This window comes from Diachasmimorpha longicaudata, chromosome 2 (assembly GCF_034640455.1).
Source record: "Diachasmimorpha longicaudata isolate KC_UGA_2023 chromosome 2, iyDiaLong2, whole genome shotgun sequence".
Classification (NCBI taxonomy): Eukaryota; Metazoa; Arthropoda; class Insecta; order Hymenoptera; family Braconidae; genus Diachasmimorpha; species Diachasmimorpha longicaudata.
Genome location: NC_087226.1, coordinates 8,197,769 through 8,218,446, shown reverse-complemented (window position 1 = coordinate 8,218,446; position 20,678 = coordinate 8,197,769). Strand labels below are relative to the sequence as shown.

Genomic DNA, 20,678 nt, shown 5'->3' with positions numbered 1-20,678 from the left:
TGATTCCATCACGGCCTGGCACTTTGGATCATCATACTTTGTAACTGCTCAGATAAAAAGCGTGCAAAAAGTCGAATAAACGAAGTACCATTGCCCATGGGGCGAGAAAAAAAATAGCAGGAGCAGAGATACAGGGCTGGTGAGGACGAGAGAGAGACATGAAGAATGATGACACAGAGGGAAGAGAATAAATATTTCAGATGTGTAACTGTGTGCACATGGGGCACGGGGAAAAATATACACGGTGAATTCGCCACGTCGACTTGACGTATGATGATAGTATGCTCACGGGGTGAATCAAGATGGCGCTGATAATATCATTATCCCCAGTTGAGGCCACTTCGAGAGTGAGACATTTGTGGGTGATTGCTGGGCATCGAGAGGATGATTCATTTTTTGCTGGATTCCGAGGTATGTACCGTGAAGCTGTGGACATGACATGGCATGTCGTCTTTATACATTTTTTTTACATTTTTCTAATTTTTTAAAAGAGGAGAGAGAATATCTCCACAAAAAAGATTGTAAAACATCTTGTGAGAGATTTTATTAGTTCAACTAAAATTTATTTTCCCGAAGAAAAGCAATAGAATAATTTTTTCGGTTGTGACATTTTTTACAAAAATTCGTCGATATAAATTTTCTCATTTTTTTCACTCCATCCTTGCTTTTTTTATTACAATAATAAATTCTATGGCGTTTTGGAGATATTTTCCAATCAGTACTTTACAATTGAGGATTCGTCGAAGTCAAGTAATTTCTATTCTCTTCACCACCAATATTACGACCCCAACACCCCATAAGGGCTTTGTACAACTTCATTAGAGACAGATAAAGCTCACCGTTGGTGGCACGCGATGATGTATGCCCAGCAATATCTCAAGTGACTCAGTTTTTTAAAAGAAAGATCCGTGAATGATAAAATGAGGAGAAAAAAAATACAAAAAAACTATAGAAAATGATCTCTTTCTGTTTTACATCTCTGTCTTTTCGGTTTCGTTTAAGCAAAAAGGCCCCTGATGGTAATGACGTCAGCGATGGAGGGCAGCTGCCTCGGTTATTAATTAAGAGCACGTCCGGAGACGCTCGTCAGCTTGAAATTCGCCCACGGTGAGATAGAGAGAGCCCCAAAGAGAAATTAATCGAGGAGGCTCCAATGGCTCTCCATCTCATTCCCACTTGGCATTACTTGCCTCTGAGGTTTTTGATCATCCCGTGAGGACTTTTAAACTCATGATGTACAACTTGCTGGGCGTTATTAAGGAGATCACCTAACACAATCGAGGGAGGAAAGAGGGCAATGGACACCTTGAGGCAAGTATATATACAAACTCAAACTTAATTATCAAATGAGGACAGGGATCCACCGGTGTAATGCTACGAGAAAAGGTCTCGTCGTTCCTCAGACAGTAATTACTTTGGAAAGCATCTAATGAGTAGATTCATCAAAAAATCATCACGATAATTTTAAGATTATTTTTGTGGTTTAGAAGGAAATTTGCTATCGTGCATTCTGTTCAACTTTCTTTGCAAAAAATGACGGATTCTTAATGAGGAATTAGTTTCTTCCAATTTTATAATTTTTAGAAATTAATGAATGGGATTTTTCTTTTTGTTAAACCCAATTTCACGAATCCAACCCTCCTCAATGGACATTTTTAGGATTTTTTGAATATTTCATGTTGAAAAACGTTTTGAAAAATCTTCCTCCTCAGAATGGATCATAAATTAGGATGTATCCAATAGAATGGTCTATCAAATACTCATTAAGGCATTCAGCAGTGTTGTGCGACTAGTTAAAATTATTCTCGATACTTGTGGATTAATATCGACATTGTACAGGGATGATAGGGAGACAATCGTACGAAAAATCTGTTCTCTAGGGATATACCTTAATATTATTTCGTTATATTTCACTGCAGACGGTGCTCCATAGATATATTATGCTCTCTATATTTTCTCTGATGGCGACAGCGACGTTTTAATAATTCTCAGGATGGTTTTGGCTTTCCCACGATTTTCCTCCGCCTTCCCAGCCTCGTGAATTTTCACCACTCGACTTTTCAATTCTGATCCCTCTCGTTCTGTTCCTATGTGCCTCGCGTATCCAACCCCATTGTTCTCACGTCCAAGAGTGTCGTACAGTGGAATTGCTGGTGAGGGCGGGACTCGCACGTTGTGCCAGATTCCAGACTGGATTTTTTGCTCTCACAACTTTACGTGCGATCGAAAATTATTATTCTTCATCTTTCTGGGATTCAGAATTTTTTCAGGTGACGCTGGATTTTTCGTATTCTCATTGAGGATTTGCATACACTTTCTTCTTTCATCTTTGGTCCTTGAAAATCCGTTTATAAAATTTTCATTCATCTATTTCGTTCTAAATTCTGAATTAAATCTGATTCGTGAAATCTCCACGAATTTGAATCCTCGAATATGAAATAACGTTATGAAGCCATCTCAGTGGTGAAGAGAGAAATATTATGAGTTTCATCAATTCCATTATCACCGGATTACATTTTCTCTTTACTTTCAAACCCAAATCGCTTGTCAGATTTTGGTTTTATAAATGAAGAAATCCGTTGAAAGACCAGGGATTAGTGAAAAAATAACACCAAGCCAAGGATTAAATTAGGAATTACTTTTCCACCACTTCGAGATCTCCAGATGTACCCGAATATACGTTTATCTCATAAAAAACGAATGTCATACATTATGCAGTCAGTTTGTCAAAAGTTTCTGATGGAAAAGTGTTGATACAAGTGAAATCTTTCCTCCAACTTTTAACGAAAGAAGCATTTTCACGGAAATGAAAATATCTGGTGATGGTGTGAGAACCGCTGCTCATCCGGGGTCCAGCTATAGAGAGCTCTAACCCGAATCCAATCCTGATTGACGTGGAAGAAAAAAAAAGAGGAGTGAAGAAGAAAGAGGGGACTATCGCGAGGATTATCTCTGGCGCCACCAACACCACCAGCCTCCTTGTCACTCTCTATAGTATTACAAGGAGTCCATCTCACTTGGGCTCAAATGCTCGTACGAGTGAAACACTGCTCGTGGTATTATAATTCCGTGGGGGATATATACGTGGTTGGATCGATCGGATACTCCTTATCATCCTGTGGACTAAAACAAAAGCCCAAGCCTGTCAGGATGATGCCTCCATCGATCCCCGGGTGATATAGGTGCCTCAGGGTTTCAGTGAGACGTCAGATGTATAAAAAGAAAGTCAATAAAACGGGAAAAATAAGACTATAAATAAAAGACAATATATAATTCTTGTGTTGAGATTTTTATTCGAAAAGATGTACTGATGGATAAATTCCAGATAGTACTGGAAGATAATTCTGGAAATGTCGACCTTGTAGTCATGTAAATTTAACCATGAGAATTTTTATTTTACTATAACTTTTACAGTATTTGAACTAGAATTTCTACAAAAAATTTGCCAATCTTTCAATATTAGTCAGAATATCGTTATAATTATCCCACGATTGAATAACACCTGAAACACAATTGTTTAACAATTCAAAAACGATCTTAGCTGGATTCCTAGTCGTAGATTCACATGAAAATTCCCTAAATTCGGGAATTAAAGACATTCGTAGTGATGACGTGAAAAGAAACACCCAATTTTTATTTAATTTTAAAAGTTAGAAGCAAAAAATGCAAGGTCGACTTTTTTCGGAAATTATATCCACATCACGATCGAATAACGACTCAATACAATTATTCAATGTCTTTAACGTTTCTCAGTTTGCATTCCTAGTCGCAGATTTACTGGGGAATCCCCCTGCGTTCCACAATTTCTCAAATCATTCATATTCAACGATTCCCTCTTATTTATCAAGAAACATCTCCAAATGCATCAGTACCAGTAGCTGCCATCCAAAGTGGATACACCCGATCCTCCGGTGAATGGGATTGTTTGTAGGCAAACATACCCAACCGAACACGAAAGGAAACATAGATGGAGGATGATAGTGAAGTGGTAGACCTTTACCAAAGTCTGCGTCACTCCTTCAAGCGTATTCACCGAATTCTCTTCTTGTCTCCTCACCACTCTCTGTATACAGTTGTTGTCTATACCAGAATCATCACCATGATTTTTCAACGATGGAAAACGAGCACAACTCTCGAGTTGAACATCATCCCAGCGCCAAGTGGAATCACGCAGAGATGAAATTACCAAGTTGCAAGTCACGTTTTGGGTATAAACTCAGTTGGGATGCTTATGGTGAATGCATATATATCTTTCTCGGTCATTTTGATACACACAGGAATGCACGTGTTGGAAATTTCATTTGTTCACAGTCCACTCCATTAACTAATTCAATCTTTCACGAGCGTCCAATCGACATTTTCAAGAGTCAACACAACAAAAAGTGATGGTTACTTTTTTTCCGTTGATTTTTCGTTGATGAATTTTGGTGGTCGTGCTTTTTCTCTCATTTGAGGTTTGAAATAAAAAATTTTAAGGAATTTTTGATGGCGTTAAGGTAGACAAACAGGGAACTGTAGTTACACTGGGGCATACCACACATTAACCAGGGGAATGAATGAAAATGGTAGACGTGAAAATTTTGAGAGGGAGATAGGAATCCCAGGGATGTACGGTTAGTTAGGGCTCGTGTTTGCCGAGCGAGTTACCCTAACCCAACTCAGGCGGTTGGCGGAATTAAACGTTCGACGGAGGCTCGTTAACGTCATGAATATGTACCCTCCTACTCTGTCTCTTCTCCCCTCATTCTCAGTATAAATTCAGTATCTCACTCGGAGGGTTATGTCTGCTTCTGGTCTCTGTGCCCAACGCAAGCGTCTGTTTGCTGGTTAATATTCATTGACTTGGCTTCCAGATGCCTATCCTCGCTCGATGATTTTCACTAGCTCTCGTTACGCTCCATTTGATCCATCAGGAAACTACTTCTGGAGGATCCTTGACCTTCAGAGAGAATCTTGTCAATTCCGGATGGAAGAAATTTCTTAAATTGTTATTTCTGTCACCGGAGCCAATAGATTTTTTTAATAGGATGGCTTAGAAATCGGTTTCAAGTTTTGGCAATGGGACGAAACTAGTTGAAGGTGAACTGCAAGGTGATGGATAGTCATGAGAATTTTTTGAAAGAACGAAGTGGTTGACAGGTGTGGCGACCGCCATCATCGGACAGAACATCCAAGATGACGGCGTCCTCGCCGTTGAAAGTATTTATACTATTTGGTTAACAACCTTTTGAAAGCGCCTTCAACATCCTTTCGCTTCTAGGAGAAAAAGATCTAAATTCTCAAGAAATAATCAATAAGTAATAAGTAAATACGTGTATCACCATTCCCCATTAACCCAATATCAATGAAGTCATCATTTCGTAATTTCAACAAGAGCATGATCCTAAGCAGGATATGCCGTGAAGATTTCTAAAGCCCCCAAACCCATGACGAATTCACAATAGGCATGACGGATCATAGTAAGATCATTCCCTCGTCTCGGCGTTTTTTTCATCAACCGAGAACCTAAAATTGATATCTCAATTCATTACCCGTTACGACTATCCGATTCGCCTCAAATGAAAACAAAAAATCGTACCCGGAGATAGGAATGCTTTTTTTACCATTCCCCTTGATTATTTTCATTCATACCAAAGCTCACGACAATTCAACAATAGCAGAACTCTGAATCCCAGCTCCAGTTTCTAAAAACGTCGACATGACAGAGATCGATGAGGAATAAAGCCCGCAAGTCGGATTGTTAGCCGAACGTCTGGGAAACGTCTTAATGTTCGTTATCCCGCTGGTCATTTATATAAATAAGAAACATCAGCGATACCTGACTACCGTGGAAGCAACCACCATCAGCAATGACTTCACACTTTGCATTATCTCGTCAACCTTTTGTGATCAACGGGAGTGAAAAATAAAATAAATGTCGTAATAAGAATGAAAAAAACTTTAGTCTCGTATCGTTAGTCCTCATTCAAAGATGCATTTCACTGCAGAATGAAAGGAGGAATGGAGGAAGAGAAATGTAAAAAATGAATAAATGCTGGGATGAATACCAAGTGATTGGCCAATTAATTCCGTGATAGAAAGGTATGAATTTTTCAGTTGATTGAAAATACTGGGCTTGGGGGAAAAATCATGAGGAAATGAAGTTTCTTCACACGAATGAACCGTTGAATTTTGTCATCCTTGTGCACGACATATGCGAAATGGTGAGTTATTTGGCCTGATGGGGTACGGTTAACAGGTCGTCATAACACTCGATCCTGTGCCCCTCACAAAAGAAGGCACCCTAAGCAAATAAATACACCGACGAACCAGTTACTTAAGCGGGTCGATGCCCATTCGGGGGCTGATGTCCGCGGCCAGAATACAAAGAGAAAAAATAGTTTTTGAAAGATGGAAACAATAATATGGATAACGCTGAGTGGGATATAAGAACGGGATGCTGAATGTGGAAAGTCGTAGGAATAATAGTGGACCAGATCAACTGGTCTTCGAGGGTTTTCGGATAGCGAGACTGGCAATTTTGGTGAGTTTGACGGGGTTTCATGTTCATTCTGTTTTGTCAGCTTTTATATGGGGTTCAAAACACGCAGTTGCATAGGACATTCTAGGGGAGTGTCGGAATATTATTTATGAATGGTCACGTAAATTGTCTAAAATTTAGTAGTAAAAGCTCATTCACGTCATCAGGAAGCTTGACATTTTCCCGGATCGTTCAGTAACAATAGTGAATAGTGAGTCAGTATAAGGGTATGACATCACAACTGGCGAACTTAGTTGTGTGACAATATTTAAATACTCCCAACGGTTCCTATTTGAGGATACCAGTGTTCTTGTTTCCATTAGCGAACAGTTTGTGATCCCAGTTTCATGGATGTATTACGCATCAGCAGATTACATTTGCTGAATTTATTACTTATCGTCAGAAAAATAAGGCCACGCTCCGGTGGATCGCTGGAACCGCTGGTTCCACGAAATTATAACAGGATATGAAAACCAAATTTAAATGAAATATCCTCAATTAACTGATCAGCTACCGAACGGCGCCATCCCTGAAATGTACGGTGTCTGGGGCGTTGTAAATCGAGGAGTGAAAAAAACTTGAAAGAGAGAGAAGATCAAATTAAAAAAGCAAACAAAAGCCGGATGCTGACTGAAGACCTCTCAATTAATTTCGATTTATCCGAGGCATGACGCGTGAGATTTCAATTCGATTATCTCCTTTTGTATTACCTGGCGCCCTGGAGCTCCCCCTAAATACGGTTGTGGCTTGCACAAGGCCTACAATATTCATCGAGCGATCGATCTCTTATTTCGATTGAGAGCAGAATTTCATGACCCCAATACTCGTTCTTCCTCCTCTCAAATAAAAATTATCACACTGAGAGAAAAAAAAGCTCATTAGGAGAATTATTTATTCAGCTAGAGAGAACTATAACGAAAATAATTTCTCAGTAAATTTCTTGGAACTAATTTTCTTCATTAATTCCAGAACTCGAGGCTGGAGAAGCAGGTCAAATTGCTGATTTTTATCCGGGGCATCAGGGCAGCTCTGACACGAACCAGGTGGTGAGTACATTTATTTCATCATCACTTCACTGCAGTCACACCTCGCAGGAAATACTCAAGTTAATTGCTCTTTCACTGTGCACTCCAATACTTTTCAATTTATTCTGACTGCAATTGTCGTTCTATGCGTTGTGTTCCTTATTCTGGCTGGTAGTGGGGCTCTTCTCGATATTCTGTTACTTTAAAATCTCGTGACGATGAAAACTTTACGCTAAAGCTCGGGACAAACTGTGAACGTAACATTTAAATTATCCAACCGTGGCGAAATTAATTCACGAAGTGGCTCACGAAGGGATGAAGATGAATGATAGAACATTCTCAAAGCTACTTTTTCTTCGCTCAAAGAGTAAAAGAAAATCTCGTTCGCCAGCAACTGAAAGTAAAATAATAATTCCGGGATTTTTTGAATTAATAAACTGAGAATAAACTATTTCTCCAGTTTGACCATTACTTTGGCTTCAAACGCAACTGTTAATAACAAAAGGAGAGGCTGATTCGGTTTTGTATTTTGTAAAATTAATTATATCCGTGGAATTGAAGAAAAGACACTGGGGTAATTGTTTATAGATTCATGATTTAGACCAACTTACATTTTAATCCTATTTAATTTTCATTAGAAATTCATTTTTTTTCCTCGAATTTCCCTTTTTTGTTCTAAAAGTAAAGTTCGATATTTGCTTCGGTGAATTCGCTGCTAGCAATCTTCCCAAGTGTTTACCATTATGTTGGACAACGTTCGAAAAAGAATTGGCTCATCACACCTTCACCCTTTATCGCGCAGTCTCGAGTTTCCTCCCTACGACCCCAAGTGTCCAAAGATTCGAAGAGGAATCAATCGCCCTGGGGGGGTTATATCGGTCGAACTCGGTATCTCAAGGGTGAATCGTGACGGTAATGACGGCGCTACTGGCCCAATGTTTGGCCACTATATAGACGAGATTGTTGAATCAAAGCCAGAGCACTGCCAGGAGTTAGGGAAACAAATAAAGGGTTATTGTATTTGCACCGGGGATTTCTCCGGATATATTCGAACGGGTGAAGTTGCCGGATATTTTGGGGTTTGAGCATCAATAAGAAATCTGACAAAGAGCCTAAAACCTCATCTAGATTTATCCAAAGTTGACTCAATAAATCCCTTAATTTTCACACGAACAAAAACGGTGTTTAGCTTCAGTGAACACCTGCGAGTGACATCGCACAACCTCACTTTGGACCTCCATTGAAGACGCCGAGTTGTGCGTCTAGACGCTCAACGTCTCACACAGCTCATGGTGATGGTGGGGCAACCGGAGGGTTATGGGGCTCTCCCTGAGAATGAGAACTGCCTATCGGGTTAGTGTAAGCGCGTCTGATATCGCGTTACGCCTGTACCCTTTGATCTCACGACACTTACAATTTCCATGGGTGACGATACACCCTTATTTTGTGCACGCCACGCGAGCACTAATGAGAGGCTATGGGGCACACCCACCCCCCCTTGCTTCCTCTGCAACTGCAAAGCGTAATCACAAGGCCTGGATGGTACCGTTCATGGTCTCTCGTTCCTCGTTCTGCATGCACCCATCAACCCACACCGAGCACTTTTTATATTTTTACGGGGCTTTTATTTATTTTTTGATAATTCATTTTTTTTTGGGGACGAGAAGCAAAGAGAAAAATATAATATATCATTTATGATACGGTGTTTTGCAGGATGTAGTAATAACATTGTGAATTCTATCAGAATTGAAACGTTCAACAAAATAATCCTATATGGAACAGGAAATGGAAATATCATATAATCAGTTGCACTACTGTTAATTTCATGGAAAATCTTGATTAAGGGCTGATTTTAATTAAATCTAAAATAAGCTCGTTGGAAAAAAGCGAAATTATTAAAAAATTCTGGATAATTCAGTGTCCAATACTCATGTTCTGATCGATAATCCAAATGAAATGAGGAGTTTTAGTTAAATATCAGTCGACAGTTCATGGAATTTTCTAAGAAAACAAAAAATCTAGGACATCCATCAGAAACAATTATTAACGCACACCTAACCTGACCACGAAAAACATATGTATATCAGAGTCTGCATGGGCGTCAGAGATTGGCGCCGGCAGCGATAGATACCACTAATTATCGATCGTAAATAACTCGTGGGGGTGGCCAGGACGAGTGTCTGAAACGGTGAGGAACGGCAGCCCCGATCATATCAGTGAAAGAGTTCAGTGATATAGAGTGGAGAAGAATCCACGTATCCTCCCGAGGTGGGAGAGGGAGGAATGTTAAAAGGGAATGAGAAATTTCTCTGGGCAATGCCACATCGGGGTGGCTGGGATATATTACAACGTTCTGGCTCCCTGCTCGGTTATTACACAAGCGCAGTAATTGCCGCTGATCGCGCCAGCTTGATTTGTATCCGTGGTTGTACTAATACCTTGTGTGTACACCAATGCGAGTGGGAGGGAATATTACGTGCTAGCGAGTATCGATTTACCGACTGATAACAAATTACTGCAGGGGGGAGGGGCATATCATCTGATTTTTTTTTCTTTGTTCATTTTTTCATACAGAGAATCGCAATTTAATAGACAATCATTTCACGTAATATGCAGATCATTAATTTGAAAATGATTACAAATGTTGATTTTTTTTCGGCTAATTGGAAGCGTTTCTCATCCTTAATCACCCTTAATCATTAGTACAGAATGTTTTATCAAAAAAATAATTCGCTTTCAAGTCTATTGACGTAAATGTCGTATCATTACGTCAACAATTGAACCGCATCTGTTGAAAATAATTAACCGTCCGAATTTCGGAGGACTTGGGGATCTTCGTGAGTGAAATAATTAGTCGAAATGATGTGAATCCGGACACGTGGCAAATTGCTGAACCGAAGTGGGTGTTCTCCCGTGCTTTGACACATTGAAAATCACCTGGACCAGAATCTATTAATTTTATTGATGGCTTGATGATGGGATGCCTTTCACCAGCAAAATCGAGTCATCCATCATCCCCGGGTAGATGAAATACTCTCGATGTATTCCGGCATTTTTGTGACTTTCGAATTGTAGGGAGAGAAAAAAATATTAAATGGTCGTGTCGAAAATGGGACAGGCGCCTCTAGTGACAGGACGATATAAACACATGTCACATCACGTGGATATGAAAAACTGAGCAGAGTCAAGAGAGCTCGACGGAAGCGGAAGTGCCTGTCACAACTAGATACGTAAATACGTCGGGAAAGGGGAGGGGCGAATTATTATACCTTCATGGTGCAACTGTTTTTATATTTTTTCTTTTATTTCATTTTTGTCAAAATGCCGAGTCATTGACAATTACAAAATGCCCAAACACCCAATGACTGGAGGGGAAAAAAAAAATTGGAGTTGGTGAAAAACTCAAAAGTAATGAAATAATAATTCCAATGGGCTGCAGTGACACGTGTAGTGGCGGCATGTGGCCAGCAGCGAGTGCGGTAATACCACTTCTACCATATCTCGTTTTTATTTCTCCCGGCTTGATATTTATGCGAGACCCGTTGGTGTAACTGTCCGCCCATTAAAGGGTTCCTAAACGCATCAATTCATATGGTACGGCGCGAAAAGGGCGTGAATATTTGAAACGGATATCTATCTTGCTGAGGTACACACTCGGCATTATTATCGCCGGAAGCTATTTCGGAGGCAATAAAATATTCGATTTTATTGGTTCGTTTGGGAATTAATATTTTCGGATTTTAGGTGGTAATTTTTGAAAATTTTCGAGGACATTTTTAATTTGTATTGCTGTGTTGAATTGCCAATGGAATGCGATGAATTCTATTAGTCCAATTGCCGGGATTTTTAATGACTTGGTGAGGCATAACGGGCCTCTTTATTTAATTTAGAGTTGAAAATAATTGGAAAAATTCACGCGTAATGTCTTCAATTGAGACGTCTCGATATTATAAATTTTTGCAATATAATCAGTCGAATTTATCTCCTCATCCACAAACATCGGGAAAACTCCTATTATCATTGTATTTCATCTCATCGCACAACTTATCCAGTTTGTCTCTTTCCACCCAATTACCCAGTTTCGTTTATTTCCAAACGATTTACCGTAAACCATGGTCCAAGCGACTTTTGTTCCAAATTCGGTATAATGTTCCATGTATTTGGATCACGTACTGCGATATGTCAATATAAAGGAGTTTCTCCAGAGGCTCTGCATACCAATATCCCTGGAAAAGGCGAAATTATGGAAGATATATAACCCCGGGTGGAGGCGACCCGAAAGCGCCATGCTCAGCTTGTTATCCTAAATACACGAAATCCTTTGGAGACGTCTGTTCAGTCCTACATACTCCTTCATCTGCCTCTCTCTCCCCCCTGCACCCGTCGTCGTCAACCCGGCCTATTCTCTCCACCTCGATTTGCAATTCCTTTCCCCATTGCCAAGAACCCACACGACTACTGCCACGTGCCATTGCGCCTTTCTCGTCTGCGATAATGCTAGACAAATTGACGATTCAATCGTATCTACAAGGGATACACCAGCTATTGATGGAACTACTGGCATCAACGGCATCAATTTTGTTATGTTGGTGGTATGGAGGTTCTGTTCCAGCATGAATTCATCGGTGTGTCATGGGTTAAAGGATTAAAGGATGCGTTGTCACGAGGTTCATGAACCAAAATAGTATTATTTCAAGCCGTTGCAATGGACCTTTTTTCTTTCTTGTGGAGTTGGCATCGAAGCCCAAGGCCTAATTGCAAATCGCATTCCGTGTTACACATTTCGCGAATTGTAAAAATTTAGTAGCTTTACGCACCATCTCAATAATCTAATATAATTCTCTTTTTCGGTCCTTATAAACTTTCGCAAAAATTTAATCCCCCTTAACTTAATAATTAGTTTTCTCACCAAGCACTCACTTAATTCCTTAGCCCTTGGAAAAATTTCCCTCCCAAACGAGTAAATGAAAAAAGAAAAATTCAATCCTCCCTTATTTATTTGTGTTAAAATTCAATAAACCCCCGTGTTACCTTATACCAAGCCCCCCTATCACCCCCGTTGCCACTCTGGTGTGCAATTCAAAAGAAAAGTGAGTGAAAATAAAGAGAAATCCTCTCTTGAGTGAAGTACAAAACCCGAGAAATCTAATTTTTCACCAAGGACTGATCGTCTCACCTTCCTCATGCACACGCATGCGCATCTGGCTTTGAACATGCTAGGTTCTCGTTGCGAGGCGAGTGCCATCATCGGGTGTGCAAAGGAAAGGGAGGGGGGGGGGATGAGGCTCGCCAGGGGGGATATAAAACAAGCGAGTTGAAAGGTAAATCGCAGAGGCAGTGAAAAGGCGCATTCCTTTTATTTTTCAACTCCTACCACTCGTTCTGTCGTACCCCCCCCCCCTCCATTGCCATCCCCCTTTTTTTTCCCCTCCCCCTGCCCCTGAATCGCTGTATTGAAGGAGTGAGAGAGGTGGCAAAGAGAAGAGGAGTGAGATTGGAGACAGGAAAGAGGAAGCTCAGGGGCTTTATTTCTCGTTCTTTTTATCATCTATCCGCTACCTCTGTCGCCTAAATTCCCCCACTCCTTCTCAACTCATCCCATAATCTCTTTTCCTCTCTCTGTTGGATGTCTTTTCCACGGAATCTGTTCGTCCTCGGGCTGCAGGTTTTTTTTTTTTTTTTTTGTTTGCATTTGAAGAGGATTGTCATATAGCTCTCGTCACGGTTCCGCAGTGACTATAAAATATTTGCTTTGGTAATGAGGCCACGGTCTCGTCTCGCACCCTCAGGAGTGAGTTTTTGGAGAATTCGAAAGGCAAATAGGGAATCAGAAAGGGGGACGAATTATGGGAGCACCTATTGGGTTCGTTCAAGTCGAAAGTTTTTTTATGATGTATTTATTTTTCTCCAGAGTTGGGTTTCGATATTGATAATTTATTTTTTGAGAGGTTAATAGTCGAACTGGGATAATAATTAATGGGACTTGAGGTAATTCGTGTTTAATCCCATGATCGTTTGCCTCTTGTGAATTTTCTATTCAATTATTCGAACAATTTCCATTTTTTCCACCGGTATGTGTAGACGTGGACTAATCAAGATATTCAATACATTTAATTTCCCGTCGATTAATATTGTTGTGAGACAAAACAATGGATGATGTACTGAAGCGTTAACACGAGATCGGACGCTTTAACGAGGCTAATCGCGTTATCAAATTCCTTGGGCTGTCAGCGAGGTATTCCTCGATGCAAAGATATATATAACAGGGCATCCCGCGTCGCATCAGCCCACCAGGGGGTCCGTACCTCTCAAACCCGTCGGTATATGCCTTACGAAAGGGAAAAATGGTTGGATGACCGATTATGATGAAGCGATTCCTCGCGTACCGACGAAACAAAAACTATATGTGTACATAAGTTTGTTGCTCGTGCGACTGTTTCTCCTCTTTTTTTCTCGACAATTCTCTCCCTTTCTGTCTCTGTTTCTTCATTCTCAGAGGGGCCCTGACCGGCAATAATTGAAACACGCGATATTGTAGTTACGATTATGTTTATTTTTGGTATTTCCTGTCCTGCGAGTTCCCCTTTGATTGAGAGATTCAGATCGATCTTTTTATTGCTCAGACTCGATACATATTTTTATGGGTGGACTATTAGCGCTATGGTGAGGAATAAGAAAAACTAGTACAAGAGGTGTTAGCATTTCAATTAAATGAAACTCCATTTGAATAAGAAAAAATGTTTACAAACGAATTGATTTGATTTATTCATAGGATTTATTTGATTGGGATGAAAGATTATGATATGTTAATGTTTTTACATTATTTTGTTTGTAATACTCCAGTGAAATTCGCAAAATGTCGGCTTGCATTTAAAGCTAAAACTCTTACATTTCCCAATAAAGGTCAGAAATTTTATTATTGAATGGGAAACGACTGGAATAATTAATTAGAAGGTCACACTTTCAATTGATTTTAATCAAATTGTCAATTCTCGATCAAATTTCAGATAAAGCATAACTTGATTAAAATTTACAAGTGTAAAACTACGATATCTCCATCAAAGGACAATAAAAAAAATCGTGCAAGTGATAATTAGCATCCCCCGTTGAGCAATATAATTATGTTAATGCAATCTCGAGTTTAAAGTTGCCTCCAGAGCGCATTCTGATGCATTACCCATGACGCCATCAAGGACGTTTAAGCATCCCAGATGTATTCAGAGGGGCGTCATCCGATAGAGTCATCACATCTCCGACACTAGGATGCCCATGACAGATAATGTTTTATTATAATATCAGATGTACGAGCGCCCGAGAAAGAGAGACAAAATATCGAGTGCTCGTGGCCCAGCATATAAGACGTTATTGTGCGGCTATGGTGTGCTGTATCACAGCGGGGTATCTCTGCTCGAACTTCCATGATCGATCTGACGCGAACCGGTGCGTCATATGTGAAGGGAAAATTTAGTTCGTTCGTGGCACCTCGAAATTGAGGTTCATAGTGGGTGTGAACGTTCCGATCAAATAAAAATGATAATGCGTACATGTTTGTTGAGCGGAGAGTTGACTGGGTTCATGATCATCAGTGGTTCTGATGATGTTTCATGATTTTGGCAGAGTTGAGCTGCTTTCAATCCTTAAAACTTGAAAAAATACATTTTCTAGTCATTTTTAGGAGTCTCTCATGGGATTCGTTTGATATTTCGGACAATTCTGGATAAAAATTCGCAATTTTTTCATCTAATGTTCAACTTTAACTAAAATTAATATACAGTTGAAGGATAATGTGATAATAATGTCGAAATTCACTGTGAAAGAAAAGAGAATACATTTTTGTTCAATTATCCCATGAGAGTTCTAATCAAATTCAAGAAAATTTATTTCTGGAGGGGAGGACTGAGAAGGTTTAAGCCCCATTATAACACGTGTCCAAGATTACAGGGTGCCCACCCTTACTCCAAAGTCGAGAAAGATTATTTAAATTGGACACCAATAACTCCCATCAACCCCCCGGACACGGCAAGATTTCACGTACTGGCTCTGCTGGTACATTGAAAATTAGACTCCGAGGAATATTCACTTGTCATATTTTCTCCGAGCAATACGTGATTGTAATTTTGATCATTGAAATTGTCAATCAGGCGGAATGTAGAATGCGAGGAATACAGCATAAATAAAAGGGCGGTCGCATAATTAGAAAAATCAGTATTAAAATTACATGGCTTATTTTTTATCTAACGTAATTTAAAGTATAACAAAGTGGAATTGAATTTATCTATTATTGAACCGCGTTATCACGAATTTATGTTGGAATTAATTTATCAAATCTAATGAATTTTTCGATAGCGAAAATTGCATTTGAACAACCAGCGGCGGTTTTATTTCTTCCCCCAAAAAAGAATGAAAAATGATTATTTAAAAATAATGCGGCATTTTCCAATAACACAATATCCTCATCTCATCAGCTATCTGTGGTTTCGAGTCGCACCAATGCTATTGCTGCGGTCGAACGTCATCACCGTAGCTCACACCCTCGTGACAGGACGAATGCTTCTTTATCCCCCTGAATGGTAACTTCTAATATTCTGAATTGCTCGGACCTGGCATGTTTATTCGACGTGGTCGGTGCTGCTGACTCGTTCAGTCAGTTATTTTTCAGATTCTTTTATGCACCGACCACGGCTCGCCAATTTGCCGGCTGACACTTTCAACGGATCCAATAATTTCTTGCTTTCGTTGGGTTCACTGACCCCTAAGCGGTGATAAAGCACGCGTCCTTTGAAATTAACCGTATTCGGTCTATCACTACATTTAGCCCATCATTAGAATTCTCTCGCTAAAAAAACACATATTCATGAAGTCCTTATTATTATCTTATTATTATCAATTCTCTACATTTTCATTATTTTCAAGAAAAACATTGCGATGCGCGGATAGACATGATTACCATTTTAAAATCCAATATGTCGGAACAATCAAAATGTATTCACCTTCGAAACGACTTCTATCCTCTTCCCTCTAATTAGCCAATTCACGTAAATAGTTTCCGTGGCACATATGATAGCATATATATAAAAACGAACGCGATTGAAAAATAAAATAGATCAAGGACAATTCGCAATAGGAAGAAGGCGATTAATGTCGTGTGTGAATGACACCGTATGCGTAATATATTTTTAATTCTACCCATCGCTGAAACCACTCGCAATATCACTGACGGATCTGTGACAAGAGATATCACGGAGTAGCATCGATGGTCGTTAGGCAACCCTCTCACACCGTCTAGTATCCGTTTTTTTTATTATTATTATTTTTTTTTTATTTCCGCAATTCGCCTCCTCCTTTTATTCTCCGCAAAATACGATTCTTATCGTGTACAAATGAGTGCCATTTGCCGAGCACCGCCTGTGTGTACACTGAAGCCTCTTATTTACGCTGAATGCGCCGCTTGGCAAATGACAATATAAATGCACTTTGAACGCGTGCCGCTGAGGTAAATGGAATCATTCAAATTTCTATTCTCCACTCTTCGTCTCTCCGGTTGGGTAAAATAGTTGATGACATCGTTGAATGATTCTGGGTATCATCGGGTGGTACTTTAATTGGGGAATGTATTTTTGATACGTATGTTATTATATCCAAGGCCCGCCAATTTCGCCTCATTAATATGAATTATCGTTGCCTAAGTGAGCGCATAGACTGCAGGATATTAAAACCTTTGACCTGCTTTTGCCACCCAAGTTAATGTGAAAATATTTCAAAGATAATTATCGGGATTTTAATATTGATAGAGTTAAAAGCATTTTATTTCTGAACACATTTTGGATCTGAAAAAGATCCGATCGAGTTAGTCGATCCGAAAACTATTTTTACCGTCGAATTCTTTCAAATTAACTCTAGCTAAGCTAACTTGAAAATTCTTGTACAAAAATTGTTATAAAAAATATCCTAGCAGAAAGCGTTATGTAAATAAATCAGATTAATTTCATTTTGATGCTACGGTCACTCGTATTTCATCAGATATTTGACGGGCATTTAATGTATTTTTCAAATAGATGAAACTACACCTTATTTTTCGCTAAAATACTTTCAACGGAGCAATTACCACGATTTTTTAAATATTCAAGCTTCTGAACAATTTAATCCACTCAGTCAAAAAAGACAACCCTTTTCAACACAAATTCAATACATAATAAATCTTCAATTCTTTGTAGAATTCTTTAATTTTCTCGGCAAAATTTTTGGTCTCACAAGCAGTAGCTCAGCGACCTCTATGCTACAACCCTTGAACCTTTTCCCTCGATCACATAAATATAAATTCTACCTTATCAACAGTAGGCTTCCCCACCACTTACCTTGCACCGTAAATCATAACAATAATTTTCATAATAATAATGATGAAGATCCGGTTGAAATGCTGGTGAAATCTCCGCCCAAGTAACGCCCTCGAGTATTCTATTGGCCCGATATGCATTCCCTGGGAAAAGGCTGTCATGGCCGGCGTGATGCTGCGAACGGTCCAATCAGAATTCACTATTTCACGAAACAAAAGACACGCACAGTACTTGAGAGGGTATTCTGGCCACCCGGGGGAACAAATGAATGCTGTGAAATACCCGTAGGGAATATAGTATGGGCGGAATGAGAACTATGGTTACAGAACAGTATTGCAAAGAGGGTAGGGGGGGTGGGCGGAGAGAAGGGGAGGGGGTTGGATTGCCGAGTTTTTGATGTATTAAACCGTGGGCGCTACGTGACACTGAATGCTAAGTAGACCTTTGAAATATCACACGATGTCTCTCTGTTGCATTTGTATGCGAAATACTTTTTATGACTATTTCATGAGTTGGTGAAGGGTACTCATTACTGGAGGACATTTTCACTATTTTTTAACAAATTAGTCTTTATTCAGTCAATGGTCTTTGATATCATCTGATAAACGTTGGAAATCATTTGGCTTCATCGCCTCCTTGATTAACTTTGAATAATGTTGGTAGATATCTCTATATTTAGCACTCGATGAACAATAGTGTATATGTGATGACCTCGGAATCGAATGACCCTTCTGCGTGCAGATGCAGATGATAGGAATGCGAAACATGGTACAGAAATAGATGGTCTTGAAAGCGGATTAGAGTCCATTGCGAAGATGTTGCAATTGTTGGGGGATTTGAAGTGTTGTGGATGATGGACGGGTTCTGAAGAATGTAGAATACATGTGGGGAACAGATTGAGTCTTTTGGGGAGTGTAGAGAGGATTTGATTTTTTCAGATGTGATCCACTATAATTGGGTAGATGTTTTCCGAAATTTGGAAATATTATACATTGATGGATGATCAGGATATTCCAAATAATATTTGTTGATTATGAATGAGTAGGAGATTGGAATATGACGGAACATATGTGCTGTAATAGTTCCTGAATCAACCCCTCATTTGTTGACTATTTTTTCCATGAGACCAGATATTTCTTGCTCATGTACATGAGTTGTGCAGTATGTTCTGGTATTCCAACTGGTCACTAAGAGAATTTTTTTTTTAATTATGTGCCTGTGCTGTAATCTACTAGTCAAAACGTATACATTTTTTCACGGAACGTTTCATACTTTTTCTGAAACGTTTTGGACTTTTTCCAAAGTGTCCTTTTTTCCAAATATGGTTTCACCTGACGGATTACGGAACAGTCACGTAATTAAAGAAAAAAAATCTCTCCCCGTTTCGAATGCTTTCGTTGTCAACTGCTTTTCATTTTCTCCAACAATTTTGAAAACGATGATCTCTTCAACGAGCATCTTCATCTTCACCAAGATGTTTGTCTATGCATCGTTGAGCTAGACGTGAAGAGATAGTATAGGGTTGGAAGTTTTGTGAAACAAGATTATGCATTTGGAGCTCCTCCCTCCTCCAGGTCTTCTGCTGTCAGTCCAACGTGACTTTTACCTTCGAGCACTTTTTGTTTACTCCAACCATTCACGATATACTAATGCCCATCCTCTTAGCCTCCTTTCAGGCCATAATTTGACCGATTGGTTGCTGACGCACAACTATTACAGCACCTCTTGGATCCCTCGCTGAGTACTGACAACCTTCCTTCATTACACCCAACATATCTCCCGGTTTTTTTTACGCATATTCCGAAGAAAAGTGTCTCGTCACGTCCTGCTTTACTCGGGCTACTGTTTCCCGATGCCTTTTTCGGGGAGAGTGGTTGGCCCTATACTTATGTACTCAGATCTGATGGAGATCCGACCCGTGCGCCCGATGATCAGGCCCACTGTCAAGTGGGATGGATTGGAATATCCACGTTATACCACTCCCGAAATTATGTACTGAAGAGTTTGTCATTAACTGAACGATTCCATGTCTATATGATGATAATTCAATCGTTCAACGGAACTGCCCGGGAAAAATATTTTCTGCACGGCGTGAGATATTCCGTGAAAATTAAGGAACTCGCAGTTCGCGCAGCGATTGCAAAATCCACTGGGAAATATCATTAATTATGGAAAGCGACAGTATCATAATTTTTCACAATCGATTCAGCCAACGATTACGGAATTTTCTGGAAAAAGTCTGCGACAGTTCCGTAAAATTCCCGACAATCGTATTTCGCTCCAGAATTACGGAAAAGATGCGAAATTTTTCTTGAATATTTCTCTCCGTGTGAAAAGATATTTTCGTCTACCAAAAATACAAATCCTTAGCTGAAGTACATTATTCTGTGTGTAGAGCTAGAACTCAGAATTGACTGTTCATCGGAGATGACTAAATTGTTTATCGTATGTAGTTAAAAAATTCTAACTGAAACAAATACGAAAAATTACTCAGCCACAAGAATATTGTAGTACTGAGTTAATGAATTGTAATTTAAACTTTCCAGTAAGTTAGATCCGTATTTTCTCCGAATGTAAGGAACAGATCAGTCGAATTCAATGCGGTTACACTGAGTTGTTGTAATTGCTCGGTTTTTCGTAATTGAAGGCCTGGAGCAGCCACTAACACGCATGGCGAAATGCTCTGCATTTGCCCTGATTTGAATGAACCGGGTGAGGATGAAGGATCCATTTTGCGTAATGAGTAGAGTACAAAATCAATTTGATAGACGAGAGGGGGCTACGCGTGCCAAATTCCCT

The 20,678-nt window shown here is 39.6% G+C and overlaps 1 protein-coding gene across 1 annotated transcript in view; it reads left to right on the top strand.

Moving 5' to 3' along the window:
- The first annotated feature begins 7,547 nt into the window (after positions 1-7,547).
- The window catches only part of LOC135170672 (dipeptidase 1-like), a 137,476-nt gene continuing 124,345 nt past the window's right edge, over positions 7,548-20,678 (top strand). Inside the window, exon 1 of the mRNA XM_064136711.1 lies at positions 7,548-7,566. The gene's annotated coding sequence lies outside the window, so the exon portion shown is untranslated. The remainder of the gene's footprint in view (positions 7,567-20,678) is intronic.